The sequence below is a fragment of the Pipra filicauda genome, unplaced genomic scaffold (assembly GCF_003945595.2).
Source record: "Pipra filicauda isolate LSUMZ 115617 unplaced genomic scaffold, ASM394559v2 scaffold22_size4397567_pilon, whole genome shotgun sequence".
Classification (NCBI taxonomy): domain Eukaryota; kingdom Metazoa; phylum Chordata; class Aves; order Passeriformes; family Pipridae; genus Pipra; species Pipra filicauda.
The window spans coordinates 3,138,889-3,157,500 of NW_024104343.1; the positions used below are offsets into that span (position 1 = coordinate 3,138,889).

General features: G+C 35.8%; 1 protein-coding gene across 3 annotated transcripts in view; it reads right to left on the reverse strand.

Moving 5' to 3' along the window:
- Positions 1 to 17,242: 17,242 nt before the first annotated feature.
- GRIA2 (glutamate ionotropic receptor AMPA type subunit 2) overlaps positions 17,243 to 18,612 on the reverse strand; it is a 96,322-nt gene continuing 94,952 nt past the window's right edge. For 2 of the 3 annotated variants that reach the window (XM_027739557.2, XM_027739558.2), the window contains exon 16: positions 17,247 to 18,612. This exon is cut by the window's right edge and continues 1,494 nt beyond it. The gene's annotated coding sequence lies outside the window, so the exon portion shown is untranslated. The other variant, XM_027739560.2, reaches the window with a different exon arrangement.

Below are 18,612 nucleotides of genomic sequence, written 5' to 3' on the forward strand. Positions count from 1 at the left end.
CCCCTGCAGTTCAACAAGAAGAGAGCAGGGGATCTGCTAAATAGCTGTTCCTGCTCTGAAATGAGTGGCTAAGTTCAGATACTGTGTTTCAAACTAAAAATCAAATATGATTTTATTTCCCCTTGGAAGATACAGAATATTTACCCTGATATGAAACCTGTTTCAAGATATAAATTACCTGCAGGCTGCTTGGACTGGTAATATTAGTATTCCTGTTGAAGGTCCAATTTAACTGTATATTTTTTATTTCAGTTCTGAGTTATTTGATTGCCATGATGATCTTTAACTAAACCATTGCTCTTGATATCTGCCATTTCCTGAATAGTTCCCCTTTCTACAGTAAGAGATCTTGGACATAAAATTTACCGAGCAGGCATTTAGATTAAAAGCAAGTTAAGACTAAATGTTTGCGTATGCTGAAAACTTACTACTTGCATATACTTGTAGATGTAATAAATAAGTCTGCTTCTTAGTGTGTATAAATTTAAATGCATGAAACATGTATTTATGCACCTCTTGAGATGCAAAATTCTAAAAATACTGCAAGAACAGTGAAACAGGAAAATAAGCTGTTACCCAGGAATCACAGGATTTCATGCTCTCTCTGAGTGCATGTGTTGACTGTGCAATATTTAAGGCTAACGGAGTAGTTGCGAATTTCTTATAAGTCTCACACATCCTTTCCCTGAATGATCTCAGAACACATTAAAATAGCTGGCGTACTCTACTTAGCTAGAATCGACCACTGGAAAATATTTCAATTTTAGTGGAGTGTCTTAAGCCAAAAAAGTCAAATGATGGGATCAAATAAATTTATATTAGTTAGAGTATAGACTAAGTTTTATTTAAAAGCTCTTCTACACAGCAATAGAGTGAACATTTCATTATCTGGAACCTCATGCTGAATCTAGGCAGATTTCCCAAAACATTATCTTAATGCTCACACAAATGTAATTACTATTAAATCAATATTTTGTATTCAAGCCTAATTACAGTACATGAATTAGACTACTACTGAAGAGATGTGTAGTTGGCTGCTTAGAAGACTTTAGCTGGCTGATATTTAAACTGACTAAATATCTCAGCTTTGGCTGCCCCAATGTGAGTACACAGTGTTAGAATCAAATTTTGCTGGCTTTGATAATTGTCACATGTACAGTATGTCTACAAAGAGCTATCAGTCTTACCATCCCTAAATAGGTTCTCAAGGAAAACATGTCTCCTCTTTTTCAGTTGGCATTCACACCTCTGAAAGGTATGGTTTTCTCTGTAAAGTTGCAGAGGAGGATTTAGAACAGCACTTTTATTAAGGGCTGAGACGATGCCAGTTGCAAACAAATGAACTAAGGTGTTTTAAGGACTTTTTGCTTTGACATGCTACCTATTCAGTTATTTTTTCCTTCCAGTAGTCATTGTAACACCTCAGTCCTGGGATCTCAAATCTGAACTATCAGAGAGGGAAATGCAAATTGGATAGGCCAGGTAAGATTCATCTAACTTTCCAGTAGTTTGTCATCATAAGGACTACAAGATCAATGCTGCACAAAAAAATACATTGCCATAGGAACCACACCCAAATTATCCGCTCTTACAGCTTCTGACAGCAGACATGTCACTATCTTATTCTAAGTCCTAAAGAGTGAATGAAAAAATGTTCATTTTCTGGTATAGGAATCAGACTTCATCATAGTCAGAACTCCAAAACTTCCATACTATTTCCCACTGCTTATTAGCAATGTTCTCAGTATGTGCAGCCCCTGCAGGACCCTTCTCCTACTATAAAATATCCGCCCCCGAGTCTACTCTGATGGTGTGTAATGAGCATTCACACAAAGTAATTACAGCTTCAATTTGTGCACTCATTGTCTTTTCCAGAGAACCCAAATGTATGAGGCCCACTAAAAGTGCTTCTCCGGATGGCAGATAGAGAACATGGAATTATCATACTGATGAAACCTCACTGTCTTCTGCAGACTTTTAGTAAAATGATGTTGAAAACAATGGAGAAATGGAAGACAGCAAGGTTTCTTTGCTTTTCTTTGCCTCCATATAAAAATATGGAGAAATATGAGGCATCCCACACATATTAACTTTGTTCATTGGAGTTTCACCACCTGAACATGAACTCCCAAAGAAGATCTAAGGAAAGAGGTTGTTTTTATTAATATTGAACAAGAAGGGAGAAATGTCTTTATCTGTCTCAAAATCCAACACTCAGTTTTGCAAATAATGATGACAAAGTAATGTATATTGGATACAATATTAAATCGAAGTACAAGATGGACCTTGAAAACTCCCTTTTTCTGTCAAGTGAAAGACTAAATGAAAGATTAAGGCACCTCAAGTGAAGAGGTTTAAGAGGCAATTAAGTCATGATCCATTTGTTCTGTATAAAAGGAATATATCTCACCGCAGCAGACTCTTCGATCTAACCAACTCAGGCTCTCCAAGATATACTTGAGTGCTCGAGTATGGATTAGATTGAATTTTTTAGGATTATATTTTTGAAATGAAATTAACAAGCTGTTACAGCAGATTACAAAGGACTGTGCTAAGTTTCTGCTACAAGGGCTCTTTTGGTCAAGACTGGATGTTTCTGTAAGCAGTATCCTTAGTTGACTCAATATGGAAATCTCCAAAGACGATTTCCTGGCAAGTGAGGAAACAAAAGTTCCTTTTTACTTGAGATCTATTGAGAGATATCTTTTTAGTATAAGTATAGAGGACAGTTTTTTTCTGGTTTTGGACTTCAAAATCAGTGCCAAATCTAATTTTTCTTTAAAAATGTGTCTCGTGAGCTACTCCAGGAAATGTGGATGGAACATATTGTTTATCTCAGCAAGCACTTTATTTCTTTAGGTTTTGTGGTGATGGTAGTTGCTTGGGTGTGTTTTTTGCTGTTGTTTTGTTTTGTTTCTTTTTTTTTTTTTTCTGACTCTAGGACTGGCAAGCTTATTCCTGTTTGGTTGGCTGAGTAAATGGTCTTACGTTAGAACTTTTTCTCCTGTCTTTCACTCTTGACTGATTCATAGTCCATTATGGAAGCAACTTAAAATATATATTAATTTGCTAAATGTCAGCAATCTGAATAATTCACAGGTCTACTTCTACAATATTCTAACTTGATTATGAATCACCAACAAAATGAAACACATGACTGGGCATACTTTTTGCCTATGTGTTTGATATAATTTTATGCCTCTCACTAAACATGCCCTCAGGACAGATATGAATATTAAATCTAAAATAGCAGGCTTATTCCTCTAGAAAAACTAGTGCAAACTCTTCTTGTAGAGTACTATGGGATTTCAGGTTTTCATTTTTCACTCCATGCATTAGAATCACTACTTTACAATTTTTCTTACATATGCTTTTAGAGACAAACCCATATTCTGAATTCTATTGGTATGCTTAAAATCTAGTACAGTCTGCACCATAAAGTAAAATAAAGCTCCACAGGTGGTTACATAAAAAAAAAAAATCATTGTTAAAATCTATTCAGTGCACATCCAGAGTAGCCTGAAGCATTGTTTCTTCAAAGAAGCACTGATTCTGCTCATTCTGCAGTGAATAACAGAACAGATTTGCAGCAAGAGCCTCTGGGCCTGCCCTGCAGAGCTTTCAAAATCATGTCTTTCTTGGCAATAGTCTAATGAGACATCTAAGCTTCTCTTTGCCAGATTAATATTTTTGCCAGGAACAACCACATTTAGCATAAAATACCAGTAATCAAGGTTGAGCAGCTTGGGTTTTTACACATTTTCCCTCTTCCTATTAAAAAAATAAATCAGAAACTAATAATCAGAGACCTTAAAAATTTCTGCAATACCAGCTCACATGTCTTGGCAGAGGATATTCTACTCAAGATAATTTCCTTCAGACTTCTTTCCTATTCTGCGACTTTTATACTTCAGCATGTCAAGTGCATTCACTTTGGACAGAATAAAAAAAACAGACTGTGACACCCTATCAAGGTTATCCTCACAGACATCAGTAGTAAGGCAGAGGTTACTCCTACCTCATTTGTAACTTATCAAATCAACTCAAGGTAATTTTAAAGACCTTATCAAGCAAATCTCTCAGCTAGATCTGTGAAAGGTGTCTATAAGTAAGATTTAAAGCTTCACCACTTTTCAGCACCCAGGTATCATCCATTCCTAGGAGCTCTCTGGGTTCTCTAAGCATCTTTCACTGGAAACTTCAACATCTTTCTTTGGACAAAGCGAAAAGCATGTAAATCTGAATTAACCTGAGCTTTAAATTGTCCAGCTTGAATCTCAGTAATCATTTACATCTTCTCAGTGTGAGTCTTCTCAGATTAACATCACCAGCAACAGCAGCATAGTTTTACCGCCTTTTGTAGATAGTGGGAGACCTGAATCATGTTCTTCTCTCCCCTGGGGAACCCTTTATTAGATTATGCCTTCTACATGACCATGGCACTTTGGTGCACACCTATCCCATCTTGGCAGCTCGTGTTAGAAATCAAGGCCTGATCCCCATTTAAACTCTTCAAGGCCACTGCCTTTCAGAGCAGATTAAATGCATACACTGAGCAGAGTTTGGTCACGCTGCATCTATACTGTCTGTAAGGAATGAACTGATCCAAGCTACCTTTTGAACAATGTTGAGGTTTTCTCTCAGAGGGAGCTCTTTTCTTGTAGACAGAAATCAGAAACAAACAAATGTGTACATGGTTGGGCAATGAGAGGATCAGAGTCCCAGAGCAAAAGAGAGAATAATCCAATTCGACAGGATATGTGCCCCTAATGTGGCTGCTCCAGTTCCCATGGAGTCCTTAACTCTCTGGTGGGAAAAGCTGAAGCCTGACTGTACAAGATGACCATATGAGAAAGGCAGATTTGGATTCCTGTTCTTCTTTTGCTGACTACACAAGAGTTTTCTGTCTTGTCCTTAGAGCCACTGGAGCTGGAGTGTGTCTGGCTTTGCTTCAGTGTTAGCCACCTACCCTCCTTCGCTGATCTTACTCAGTGGCTGTTTAGCTGTTTCTTGCAAAAAAGAGTTGGTTTTCTGGGAGATATTTAATTTCTGAAAATATACCATATCACTAGTGATGAAAATTTCACCTGCAGAAAAAAGGATTTCTCATAAACTCTTTTGGACAACAAAAGGGATAAAATGAATGCTCTCCATATTTAAAGTAAGTGTTTGGGGGGATCTGTTTGTTATTTTTTGTTGTGGGCTTTTTTTTAATTTAAATCACTTCCAATCACTGAGCTAGGGGATAAAAGGACACCATGTGTATTTTTAACTTTTTGCAAAATGGCTGACATGGACACCTAAATCCAGGAGACAACACATTATCATGAATCTGGATGAGAAAAAAGAGCATTTCTGCAGCTAGACCATATAAGAGTGTTCAGTGTAAAGAGACCTCCTGGATTGCTGAATTCCAGTCAACTTTCACAAATAAAAATGCATTTTCATGGTTTTGCTAGTAGAATGATCTAAAGGAACGTATTTGAATGGTTGAACACTTGCTTGATCATCTGTAAATGAGGAACCAGTGGTCCTTTGAGAGGTTGTTTCCTGTGAAAAAGGTTGTTCCACAGTGCCAAGGCACTGTCTGGGTAGGGTACAGCCTTCTGACCTGACTGCCAAGCAGATCTGTTGCTCTGAAACTAGAAAGGTTCACAATCCACCCTAAATTTATGCCTTGCCAATTTTCCCAACCTGTTTTGGTGCTAGCATTTTTTTTTTTTTTATAAGCAGCTTTTCTCCTTTTTGTGAGGAAGCTCTTCTCCCACTTCTGTTTATTAACAGCAGTCACATACTACATCAACTTCCATTTCATTGCATGAAAGAAGCTTGGAGTTTTTTTAAGTTTCTTCCATATGATAGATTACAAGCCTCCCAGTTCAGAGCATGAATTAATGAGCAACTTCTAACTACATTTCATAGTATAAGAATGAGGAGGCAACAAAGGAAATTAACAGCTAATGGGCTTAAGGCAAAAAAAAAAAAGGTGGTTCTTTACACAATGTTGAGTTAAGCCATGACAATTTCTGTCACAGGATATTATGGTTGCCAAAGTTGAGATGAGTTCAAAGTGATTAGATAAATTGCAGGAAAGGATATGAAATGCAAAGATATCATCTATGTCTGAGGGAGTCCCTGATCCACGAACTGCTGGAGGCCATACAACCATCCCAGCAAAACCCACTGTACGTGCAATCTTCAGTCTTCACAGCGCATTCACTATCAGACAGTGTTGGAAGCAAAACAATGGGTCCCCCTTTGATCTCCTGCTGTCTGAAAATTTTCTTCTACTTGCCTTAAGTGCCTTTCTTTCTATGCTATTCAGACTTATTTCCACTCCACAAGCACATCCATTTCTTTCACTGCTTAATTTTTATCTTAACTTTGAATCATCAAGTTAATTTCACCAGTCATTTTCCACTCCTTGCGTCAGGGTCATTATTTGTCTATAAAAACAGAATTGACCATAATACTGATTATTGAAGAATACAGTTTGGGGTTTACTCTTCCAGTGTAAAATTTCCTCAGGTAATGCCATCTTCTTCATCCACATTCCTGCTCCCCTCACCGCTCCTTTGCTTTATGGAGGAAACCTTCTGCAATTTATTTACCAGACTCCCTTGTCAAATCAGAACCAAAATATACATTAACTTTATGAGTTACAACTAAACTGTCATTAATGAACAATTCCACAACTTTATGTTCAGTATTCATATATTTATACGTGAAAGAAAGATTGGTCTTTAATAGCTTTTGGAAAATCTACTGCAGGTTGATTTTTCTTAAACTGTTGTACTCTTTCTGACCTCTCTTAAAACTTCTTCAGATAACCAATCCCAATACTTTATGTGTTTCTGGTAATATTTTCACTTATTTCTGATGTCTTCCCTAGTGTATTTCAGCAGTGGGGACTAGAGGAAAGGCTTTTAATACAAATCTCTGCCAGGTGTAATTTCTTTGCCCAAAGAGATCTTGTGATCTCCTTCAAATTCAAGACTTCACTCCTGCAGCTCTAATTAGTTCCCACAGGTGACATCCACACTGCAGCAAAATACTCCCAAATATTCCTGTATACTCAAGCTAATGAGTATACAATATAATAATAATGAGCATGCAATATCCTCTGTTTATTACAGTAAACTTTCCTAGACACCAAAATGTGATAACTTACAAAATGCTGAGTGGGAATTGTTGCTGGGACATCCCTAAACTGTCCCTGGGAACTGCTGGGGAGCATACTTAGTTGGCACCAGGCAACAGTGTGCCAGGGACTGCTGTCCCTGGCAGCAGCTTAATGGGATAGATGGTGAGTCTAGTGCCTGGGAACATGCCAGGCACTGCTGGTTGTATATGAGTATGGAGCCAGTCCTGACGTGTCAGTTTGAAATAGCCTTAACTATAAGGCTATTTTTGTTTATTCTTACACTAAATTTATGCTGAATCAACTCATCATCATCCAGTACAAGGTTACCCTCTACAAGCCAGTGTTCTCAGAGATTTCATTACTTACAGAAATCATTGCTTGACAATCATCACCTAATGGTGATTCAACGATCCTGGAAATGCTCCATGGGTTTAAGGTGTTTTAATGCTAATCTGGACATTATTTTTTCATCAGGGTAGCACTTTTGCATCCTAGACATATTTTAACCTTTATGCATGTAAAGCCTTTTTCTTTTGTCTCCTTCTGTCTCATTTCACAGTGACTGTGAAAAATAAACTCTGCAGCTATTCTGGGTATGCTGCCAGTTATTAGTGGCATAGATAGTCCTGTAAGTAGGATATCTTAAACATCTTTGTCAGTTTAACTTTTTCCTTGTAAAAATCTGAGAAATGGCTTATAAGAGATTTTCACTGTTCAGTTTAGATAGTAGGCATACCAAATGTTCTAAAAATAAGACAGTTCATAGTAAAAACTATGCAAGGTGTTTTCACCAACCTAATCTGCTTTTATAGGCCATGTCTGATGCCTGAAATGAGGTGGTGGTGGTGTTTTGTGTTTGTTTGGTTTTTTTTTTCTTATTTTATGTTTGTTTGTTTGTTTTCCCACAATAAATAATAAAATTTATTCCCAGAATAAAAGAAAAGGGTGATTGTCTTTTCTAGTTGTTTTTTTTTTCCCTGGAAAACAGCAAAATGGAGAAATGGACAGACAGGTGGGTACGGGAAAGGCTACAATTTCCAGCGAGTTATGGTTCTCACTCCTACATACAAGTGTTTGCACTTTGGGAAAAGAAATGGCCCAGCACAAGTCCTTGCACTGGTTTAAAGATCTATTATTTCATACATGGATCATTCTGAATTTAAATCTAGTGTCTGGAAGCAAGATATCTCTTTAACTCTGTGCCAGGACATTTTCCACTTCAAAGAGGACTTGTGCTCATTGAAGTCTTTTATATAAAAAGTGACATCAAGCCCTGCAGTATTACATAGAGCTTACTTGTGCAGAAGTACATTTTCATCAAAACAGAGAATATTGGTGCTTTAGTAAAGAACAACAGGCCTTTTCTGCAGCTCTACAAATTGTAACCCATAGATAAAAAATATTCTTCTTAATACAGTGATCTATTATTTTATTAGAGATCACGTTAGAAGAAGTTTTAAGGTGAATGTGATACAGATTATGAAGCAGTAGAATACACGAGTTTTGGAGTTTGTAAGTCACCTTTTTGTTTATGTCATTTTAACTTGTTTTCCCAAAGTGACATTTAGATTAAATAGCTAAATGGCTTCCATCAAGGGGAATGGCAGCACACTGTCCATAATTTTTATCAACAACTCTTCTAAAGAATAACATGATTAAAGAAGGTCTCAAGTCTGAATCAATCTGAAGGAATAACAGAAAGATTAACTCCATGTTTAGTGAATGCTACAGAATTTATTCAATCAAGTCTCCAAATAAGCATGGAAAGTACAGGCCTGACTACAATTGAATGTATCTGAAATAAGACACTTCACATGGCTGATTGAACATGAGCACACAGACAAATGGAACTGGAAAGTTTAACATAGAAAGTATAAATTTTGTGGTTCCTACCATCATTTATAACAATCACTAACATGTAAAACAACACAATGGGCAATCCATCTCGCAGACGACACAGAAGCTTCTAAGCTAAGTCATGGCAACAAACTAATTTAAGAATTAATTTTCATGCATCTAGGTATCACAACTTGATTTCAGAACTCAAATGCTATAAAAATGTACTACCTCCTCAAGTTTAGAGTAGAAACATACAAAAAAACACTTATTTGGCGAAGACAGAATGATTCAGCAAGTTCCAGGCACTTGCAAAATAAGCATTTTATGTTTGCAGCTGCATGTGTCTCTGAAGGACGAGCTTCCAAAAAGAAATGAAGGAAGTATTCCAAGAAGCAGCAATGCTATGCTAAGAAAATCAGCAGCATAAGATGCTCACAGGAAAAGTTTTTCTTTTCCTCAGTTATCACAGTTAGAGCCAAAATTCATTTACTTGGAATTAGTATCACCAGATGGAAGTCATAATATATGTATATTTTTCTATATCTTACTCCATTTTTCATTAAGAAAATTTAGAATCAAATATTAAAGCCTTAGTACTAAACACAACACAGAATATGTTTACACCAACACAACCTGCCTGCCATGTCTCACATTTCATTTCTCCTATACCTTTGTTCATTTATCATCTCTTATCCTCAGCATCCTAACTTGCATGCTTAAATCTTCACTTTAGAGTACCATAAATAATAAATTATTTTAAAAACACTGTATATGCCTCAAGGTTTTATATAAATTAAATGTTGTACCTGAATGGCATCATTAATCAGTAGCTAATGGCCACTGAGGGAACTCTACCAGGTTACAAAACAGGTTTCCAACAAAAAGACATACATACAAAATCTGGAAGATTTAAATTTTATCAGCCATAAAGGTCTCAGAGGAATTAAGATGAAAAACAGCCAAGCACCTATAAATAAAAATGTCAGTATCTGCAGAAGGTTTCAGAAATATCTGTGGTGTCCTACGCGTCACCATTTTGTTCCTAAGAGGAGAAAAACAGCATGCAAGATGTTTCAGACAGAAAGACAATAATGGATGAAAATTCACATTAAAATAAAGCAGTAACAGTATACTGTTTCTAATGACCAGACAGGGAAAGGACCCTACATGATTTGGTGACACTTCTTTGCGCCGAAAAGTAGTCTATTATCAAAATCAATTTTCTTCAGGCACTTTGATGATAGGACTTAGGTATATGATTAATTCTTCAGAATCTGACCTAAAACATGATCTAAGCTCTGTAAGGTGATGTCTTTGATGAGGACATCTACTGTAGACGATCTGTCCATACTAGACATTGTGAATGGTACGTAATGGTGATGGAATTCTGCAGGAGGAGGACATGGTGCATTAATTCATGTGCATTTGGCACCGACCCCAAAAAAAACCCCTGACACTGCTAGGTTTGAAGATGTAACTGAAAGGAAAAATAATCATAAGTTATTTTTTAAAGAAAAATTCCTTTGTGCATTTCATTCCTTTGTGCATGACATCTTTAAATAGAATTCAGCTACTTTGAGCTGATTCTGCAAAAACACCTCTGTACACACTCTTTACCATAACATTTTCTACTCAGGGGAATACAGTTGCAGAACACAGAAGCCACTTAGTTTCCCCCCTCACTAAGGGATGCTCAGAGGCAAGTCAGTTTTTTAAAAAAGATTTTTTTTTTCCAACATCTTTCTGCAAGGACTTCAGGAATGCTCTGTCATATTTTGCACTACTCTTTTAAGATATATATTTATTTTTTTCCCCACTGACCTCTGCATCAGTATCTGCACTAAAACCAAAACTCTACAAAACAAGTGAACAATCACATCCACATGGAAATGAAGTCAGACAGAAGACATCTACTATTACATCGGGCAGCTCTACCATTTATCTACAAGAGCAGGGGAACATTTTCCAAGTATCCAGGTGGCTTCACTTATGCCAATCAGCCATTAGAGCATGTAATAGCAGAGGGAATTAATGGAGAAAAGTAATTTTCTTTGTTTTTTTACAAAAGCTGTAGTGAAAAGAAAACAAGCAAAAAGATGATTATTTTAAAAATTAACCAAACCAAGCAAAATGTCACCTAAATCCTCTTGCAACAACTCCTTGTATTTTTATTCTCTGCTATAGCATGAAGTCTTCTATATTTTCAGTATAAAATAGTGTCTTAAAAAAATACTGGCTTGACTGATAACTCATATTCCCCTCAGTAAACACTTTTTACCAGCTTTAATTAAGAGCTTAAAAAAACCCCAAACCCTGACAATATTGCCAGCAAGAAAACTAAAGAAAAATAATTAGTTAAGTGTTGAAATATTGCCTTTAAAATATAAAGCAAGTCATCTGAAAAGAAACACAGACTACCCATTTGGAATGAAAATAGTTCACCCTCAGATTTGTTTATCCCCAGAAAATGAATTGATGCAGGCAGCCAGAACGAGACCCAGATTTAGCTAAGCAGTAAGTCTGCCCATAAAAATTTCACAAAGTAGTCTGAAACAGTGAATACCTGGAAGCTGGATAGGTCTAAGTTTTAAAAGACAGAGGCTATATCCAGTGCCTACACTTATTACGACATGTACCTGATTCAGCTACACCACATAAAGCTACTGAACCTCTTCTAATTTTCTAACTTAAATTTTTTAACAGATATTCAAAAAAGAAATAAAAAAGAAAATAGCACAGATCAGGTGCATTGTCACACTGAGCAACTTTGCTTCAGACTTCAATTATTTGTATTGCTCCTAACTTGGGTTTGTGTAAGTGATCTAAGGATACCCTTTAAAAAAGAGAAAACCCCTTTAATTGTACTATTTGTGTGTATATATATATTAATATACAGACATTCTGACACAGAAAACCCACTTGTCAAACCCATAATCCTTTGATTTACATAGCATATTAGAACATGCACAAGAAAGGCCGTCCACATAATGTAATCTTAGCTAACATCTTACAAAAAAATAATTCCTACGGTCTCATGATTCGGTCTATTGGAAAGCTCACATGTTTTATGACAACATATGATGTCATAATTCATAAAGTAGTGACTTCTTTTCTCTATGAGAAAAATCTCCATGAAATTGTTCAGCCAGCCAAGATGGCTGTGCTTATTTTTCTCGAGTGAGGGTAAATGCCAAGTTTCCTGTATGTTAAAAAATGCATTATTATTTCATATTAAAGCAATTTTTCTAAAGTTACATCCTGAATTTGCTGAATATGGATGGCTGTAGTTCAGGGAAGGAAAAAAGCTTTTCAGAAAGTATGGATAGGGGAAAGAGGGGACAGCTCTCTCCTTCCCACCCCAGCATCATGTTAAGAGCAGAGAAATAGTTTTTGCATCTTGACCATGCTAACAATTCAGTTTTACTACCACGAGTGCCAAGCGTGGTGTTCTCTGGGGACATCACTGCGTGACTGCACATAAACAGGTGGAAGGTTCAGACTTGGTCCTGACATCCCAGCTTCCCTGGACTCCAGCAAGGCAGGATCTGACTGAAGCATATTAATTACTTTATTCTCCTCAGAGCAGTCTTTGTCCCTGCTGTTTGAGAAAGATTCTTTAAGAGGTGTGAGTTACGGGAAATACTTATCAGCTGAATCACTTTGAAAGATTTGGGCAACATCTCACATCAGCAAGCCGGGTATGCAATGTTACTTTTTTTCCCTCAATGTGCTAAAATTTCTCCCAATGATAAAAGATCAAAAAATAAACTACAAGCAAAAAATGCCAAAGATGTCCTATAGAAAGCAGTATATAAGGTGGACTAAGCAGAACTGATGAACATGTCCCAGTATAACTGTGGATCTATAACACTAAAAAAATATTTATATATTAGAAGTTTGCTAGAATAAGCAAAACATACAGTGAAAAGTAGTGAAAACTATTCCTTGGGTAAACAAGTACCTCAGGTGAGTATACCTGTCAGGATGAAGAAAACATGTCAAGCAAAATCCTGCTCTCACTGAGGATAATGGCTTTATAAAAACAGTTTATCACATGCTTTCTTATATATTCAGAAGGCATAGATTTAAAAAATGTGGTAATACCACAGGTGAAACCAATCAATAGAAATTGCCTGAAAATTGTCTGCCAAGCCTACACCATGAGAGTTATTTCATATAGTTTATACTAGTTTGTCTAAGCCAGTAAAAAAAAATAAAATATAAAATGTGGACAGAATTCTGCCACAGCACCACAGCAGTACATTTTATTGCGCAATATTCAAAGTAGGTAGTGTAATATCCAGCCCTGTCAATGCCCCAGCATTTTGTTTTTGAGGCAGTAAGTTTTTATAGAGGTTTTGGTTTAGATAATCAAGTAATAACTTGAGAAGAGTAATATTTTGTTTGTTCATATAATTTTAGATTTAACTAAACCTAAGCCTCTCAGATCAACCATTTGGATTTTTAAATAGCAAAGACTTCAACTTGAAAAACTAAGCATATACATAAACCCATCATCCTTGCTGCTAAGTGAGAGGCAATGACACATGCAATAGCTTTCATTTGACCTTTTTGTGTAGGCCAAAGGTAGCATGGAAGAGCCCATTTGTCTCACAGAAGTTCTGTAGAACTTAATCCCATCAGTGAGAACAAAGATGATCACAGGATTTACCCCAGATTTTGAAGTTATAGGATTCACTGTTGATTGACTCCCATGGGGATTCATACTGTCCTACGGAAATGCAAAATTCCATACTCATTCAAACGAGAGGTGGTAAGGCACTTGCTTACAAACCTTCCTGTTGCTACTGGCCATAATATGAATTATTGCTGTGGTTATCATCACTTTTGAGTATGGCCTTATCAAAACCAGCACTAGTTTTACTATTGCACTGTGCATGGATATGTATACATACATATACACTGGAACATCCAGGATCTTCATTTTTATGTATCAGCATCTCTGCTTATTTATTCACACAAAGTAGTTGAAGCTGAATGAAGAATTCTACCTACAGGTAACTTGGATAAGCTGCCAAGCCACTTAGTTCTAAAGTAATGTAAATATTCCTCTAACGGTTTTGTGACATTATTAAAAACAACAGTAATAAATACAAGGGCAAACACCTAAGTAAAAATCATGTTGTTTGTATTACTGTATCTTTAGTCACTGTGACAGTATAAAAAAAATCTACTCCCTCAAAACCAGAAAAAATATTTCAGTGGATATTCTGCTATTTAGGAGTATGAGGTAACCTAATGTGGGTTTGTGTTTCATAGTGAACCTCACAAGGAAAGCAACCACTGAAAAATATTGTTACTTGTAAAGCATACTATTAATTGAAAGAGCTATAGCTTGACCTCTCTGATGATATTTTTCTCTAAACTCACAGAATATGGTGCTGAAGGGTAGGCAATAACAACTTAACTTGAAAATTGTGTTAACAGTTGTTTTATAAAAGCCCCCCAGCACATTTTTAACAAGATGCTCTTGATGCTTCAGTAAAGCATCAATATGCCAGAAGTACTCTGGACTGCCTCCTTCTAAGAAGCAACATGGCCTAGGGGAAAGTGTCCCTGCCCCTGGTAGGGGGGTTGGAACTAGATGACCTTTAAGGGCCCTTCCAACCCAAAACCTTCTATGATTCTATGATTACTAACAGTAAGCCTCTAGAAAGAGATTTTATTTCCCAGTTTTAAGAACTTTTTAGCATAAACTGAACATTATAATTTCAAAACTGCTCAAACAGTGGGGTTTTAGAAGAAAAAAAATTTAAGTATATTTTCTATCCTTAGAAAACATTGATAAATTCTCTCTGTTGTCTCTTTTGAAGATACCTTCACCTTGTAGGATTGAGAAGAGATAGAAAAATGACATAAAAATGCCTCTCCAGCTCCTATTTCAGCTTTTGCTACCTGCTTGCCTTCTGTGCACGGAAAGATGAAAAGAAGGCAGTGTGGTCCTGCACTGCTCACGGGATGCATTGGAATCCCTGTTAGTCACATTTCCCTAGATCCAAGCCCCAGATAGGAACTATCTGAAGACAATTTCAAGGGACTGGTCCAGGCACTAATATTTAGCAGCCCTTTTCTACTCTGTAAGATACATTTTCAAAATCAGGTTTGCGATATTTAAAACAAATAAATAAAACCCATTTTAATTTGAATATGTATTTTAAATCACAGTTTTCAGTTCGAAGACTAGTAGGAGTAAATGTTTTGTTTAACACAGATAAGCCAGTATAAAAAAGTCAGCATTTGTTAAAAATTATGACAATTTACATGTGAACTTCTTATCTATGCCTACAGTATGTAGTAATGGTCCTTTCCTGTTGAGTGGGAGTTATAAGTGTAAAGGGAGGAAGAATATTGTGCAAATTGTACAAAGTCATTCACTGGACAACTTCATGAAATTAGGTACTTTTCTTTTATGTATAAAGAATTTTCTCACCACTGAGGTAAGTAAAGCACTGAGCTGACTACAGAGGTAGCTAAACTTTCATCAGCAGTAAGACATGAACAAAGGAGAGTGGGAGAGTGATAGAAGAACAAGTGCAGTGGATGATACTTCTTGGACAAAGGGGTTATCTTAGATAACCTTTCCTAAACCTTTCCTAACCTGTCCTAAAAATAAGATTAGGGACTGGGGGAGGGTCTCGTGACACATGAAAGCTGCAGGGGAATTAGAGTCATAATTCTCAGAATTTTTATATTGTATCTTACTATGTTCCATTTTTTGCCAATTGTTTACCAAAGCATATACATTTTCTTTTATTAAAAAAATCTCAATTCAATATATTAAAGCACTAAATGGCTCTAACTGAAGGTGTGAACATCAAAGTGATATTAACTACTTTAAGGAAATCTCTTAAAGAAAAGATGCATTACAAATATTACAGTTACTTTAGATTACAAGTACTTGACACCTACTAAATGCAAGTAGGAATCAATTAAGACTCTTTGTTATGAAGTTGTCACCATGGGAAGTTCCTGTGTCCCTGGATATTAGATGTAGACATGCTTATCAAACTTCTTCTTTCGGGAGAGAGGAAAGATAGCATTCAACACAGAAAATAGAAAAATTTTAGGGCAATTTTACTATTTATCTCTTGAAGAAGCCCTGAAGTTTAGAGTATTAGTACCAGTATGAGCAGAAATTTCAGAAAGACCAACGGTAGGCATAAATTGAATGAAATTTGTCACATCAGTGCAATTAATGTATACGATTCTCTGTTGTGTCTCATACAGGTGTACAGTATAATCTATTACCTAGAAACATTCATACTAGGGAAAATGTTTCAAATGAAGTCCACAGCTAAGTCACTCGCTTAATTTTTTTCTAAGTGCTTGATATGAATTCCTAAGATAATTTAGACCTGATGGATGTCTCACAGCAAATTTTTGTGATCCCACGACAGCTTAAATGAAAAGATTTAATAAACTTTGGTGCTGTCAAACAAGTCTGAGTAGCCTCTAGAAATACCACGCAGAACAGCTGCTGCTGATTCTGTTTTGCTGGTGACCACTGCATTCATATAACTGCACCAAATGACAGCTGAAATAATCTACTTGTATTTTAAAATACAATTAGTTGTGCAAGGTTTCATGTAAAGATATTGTCTGCCTCTATCAGCCAAAGAAGAGGCTGATACCGCAGAAACACACTCTGTTAAAAAGTACAATACATTTACATAAAAACATTGAACCTTTCAGACTGCAAACCTCTTCAGACTCAATTTGTTCGTTATTACAGCAAACTCTCTGTTGTACTAGGTATCTAGTACTGATACTATGAATATATACAAAAAGTATCTGCCATTTCTCAGGTTCTTTCTCTCCTTTGGAGACATCAACAATCTGTTTAAGTTTTAAAAAGTACAGGTTGAAACTGACAGTTTTAGATAGTGTTACTGAATAGATACTTAACCTAGCAGCTTAATCAACCTGTCACACCGCCATTGTAACTGTGATCAGGAAAGTTACAGTCCGGAGATACAATTATATTGTTGGCAAGAAAGTTACATTACTTCATTTAACGATAACAAAAACTACAGTAAATCTATCCTTGAGCTACAAGATGACTTGGGAGAATATTTATGCTCTTCATTGAAACTTCATTCAAGAAAAGAAGAAACTTCATAAACTCTTCAAGGAAATTTCATGTCTGTGGGGACAAACAAGTTTGCTCCATGTAAAATCTTAGAAAAATACATTTATAATAAATAAGAAACCAGATTTCAATAATACTAAGCAGACGTTAAAGGTCTTTTGCCTTTTTTAAGAAGATCTTTTATGTATGATTGAAGTTTATACAACACTCCAGAAAAGCCAAGTGTTAGATTGAAAAATAAAATCAGAAGCATTTTCTGTCATATAAGTATACATGAAAAAACGAGAACGTTAATGTCTTAGAAAGTGTGTGTCCAGCTTTGTACCGTTACTCATTTAACAAAGCAGAAAATAAGATACTGTACTGTAAACAAAAAGCTACAGTAAAAGGACATTTTGAAATTTACACAAGTTTGAGTTCATAAACATTTTGGTTGCTCCATAACAGTTTTCATATAAAATGAATAAAAAACCCTTGGACAGCTTTCATCACTCTTGACTATTTTTCACTTAAATGCACACAGACATACTTTATATAGCAATATACTGATGTACTGTTAACATGGATATTAAACTATTATTACTGCTTTTTTAACTGAAATGTGTATTATCGAATCAATATTATCTGAATTGAAATACTCATACATTATGTATTCCCATCATGTTGTTAAGTATAAAAACATGAAAATATAACTTTACATTATTTCAGTTATATACATCAGTTCAGGCTTGACAAAGATTTTTTTTTTACGCTATGATTTTTAGAGGAATAAGCCCAGAGGTACAATAAATAGCTTTCCACTGTATACAGTAATGCATTTCTACTTTTTAAAAAAGTTCACATTACCATATGAGTATTACTTTAGTTTGGTCATTCTAGCAATTAACATTAAAAATCCGAATGCATTCCCCAACATTCCTGATGAGGAGTAATGCACAGAACACCTATGAATTACAGATGCATCAAGAAATGGTTTAGTTTAATTAGAGGGAAGTATTGGTAGGTTTGACATTGAAAACACTGTATACACCTCTTCTGCTGACCACACTGAGAGTATACACTGTGTTCACCTGCTTGCAGAAACAGGCTCAGAGTTTGTACCACAAGAAGGGATTTCAAGTTTCTGATAAATGCTTTGCCTTCTCCAAAGCTCAGTAAACATAATACTTCAGTCTAAGAAATGGATTCCAACTAAAACTGCAAGTCATATTTCAAATTTTATTTAAGTCCAAAGTAAAATAGATATTTACTGATACTGCATGAGGCAACGTATCCACAATGCAGAAAAATGTAAGCTTTTCAACCAAATGTACAGAATTTTATCTACAGGGAAAGCTAGAGAAACATGATGTTGCTTTGATTTGCATTAGCATTTAAATTAATATTATTGCACCCCTCCTAGGATTCCTTTTTGCTTTTTAAGTAGTTATTGTTTTTAAATACACATAATTAAAACATATGGTAACTTCAGATAGCAAAGAATATTCATAATGATTAAAATTCAGGAAAGTTTTCATCA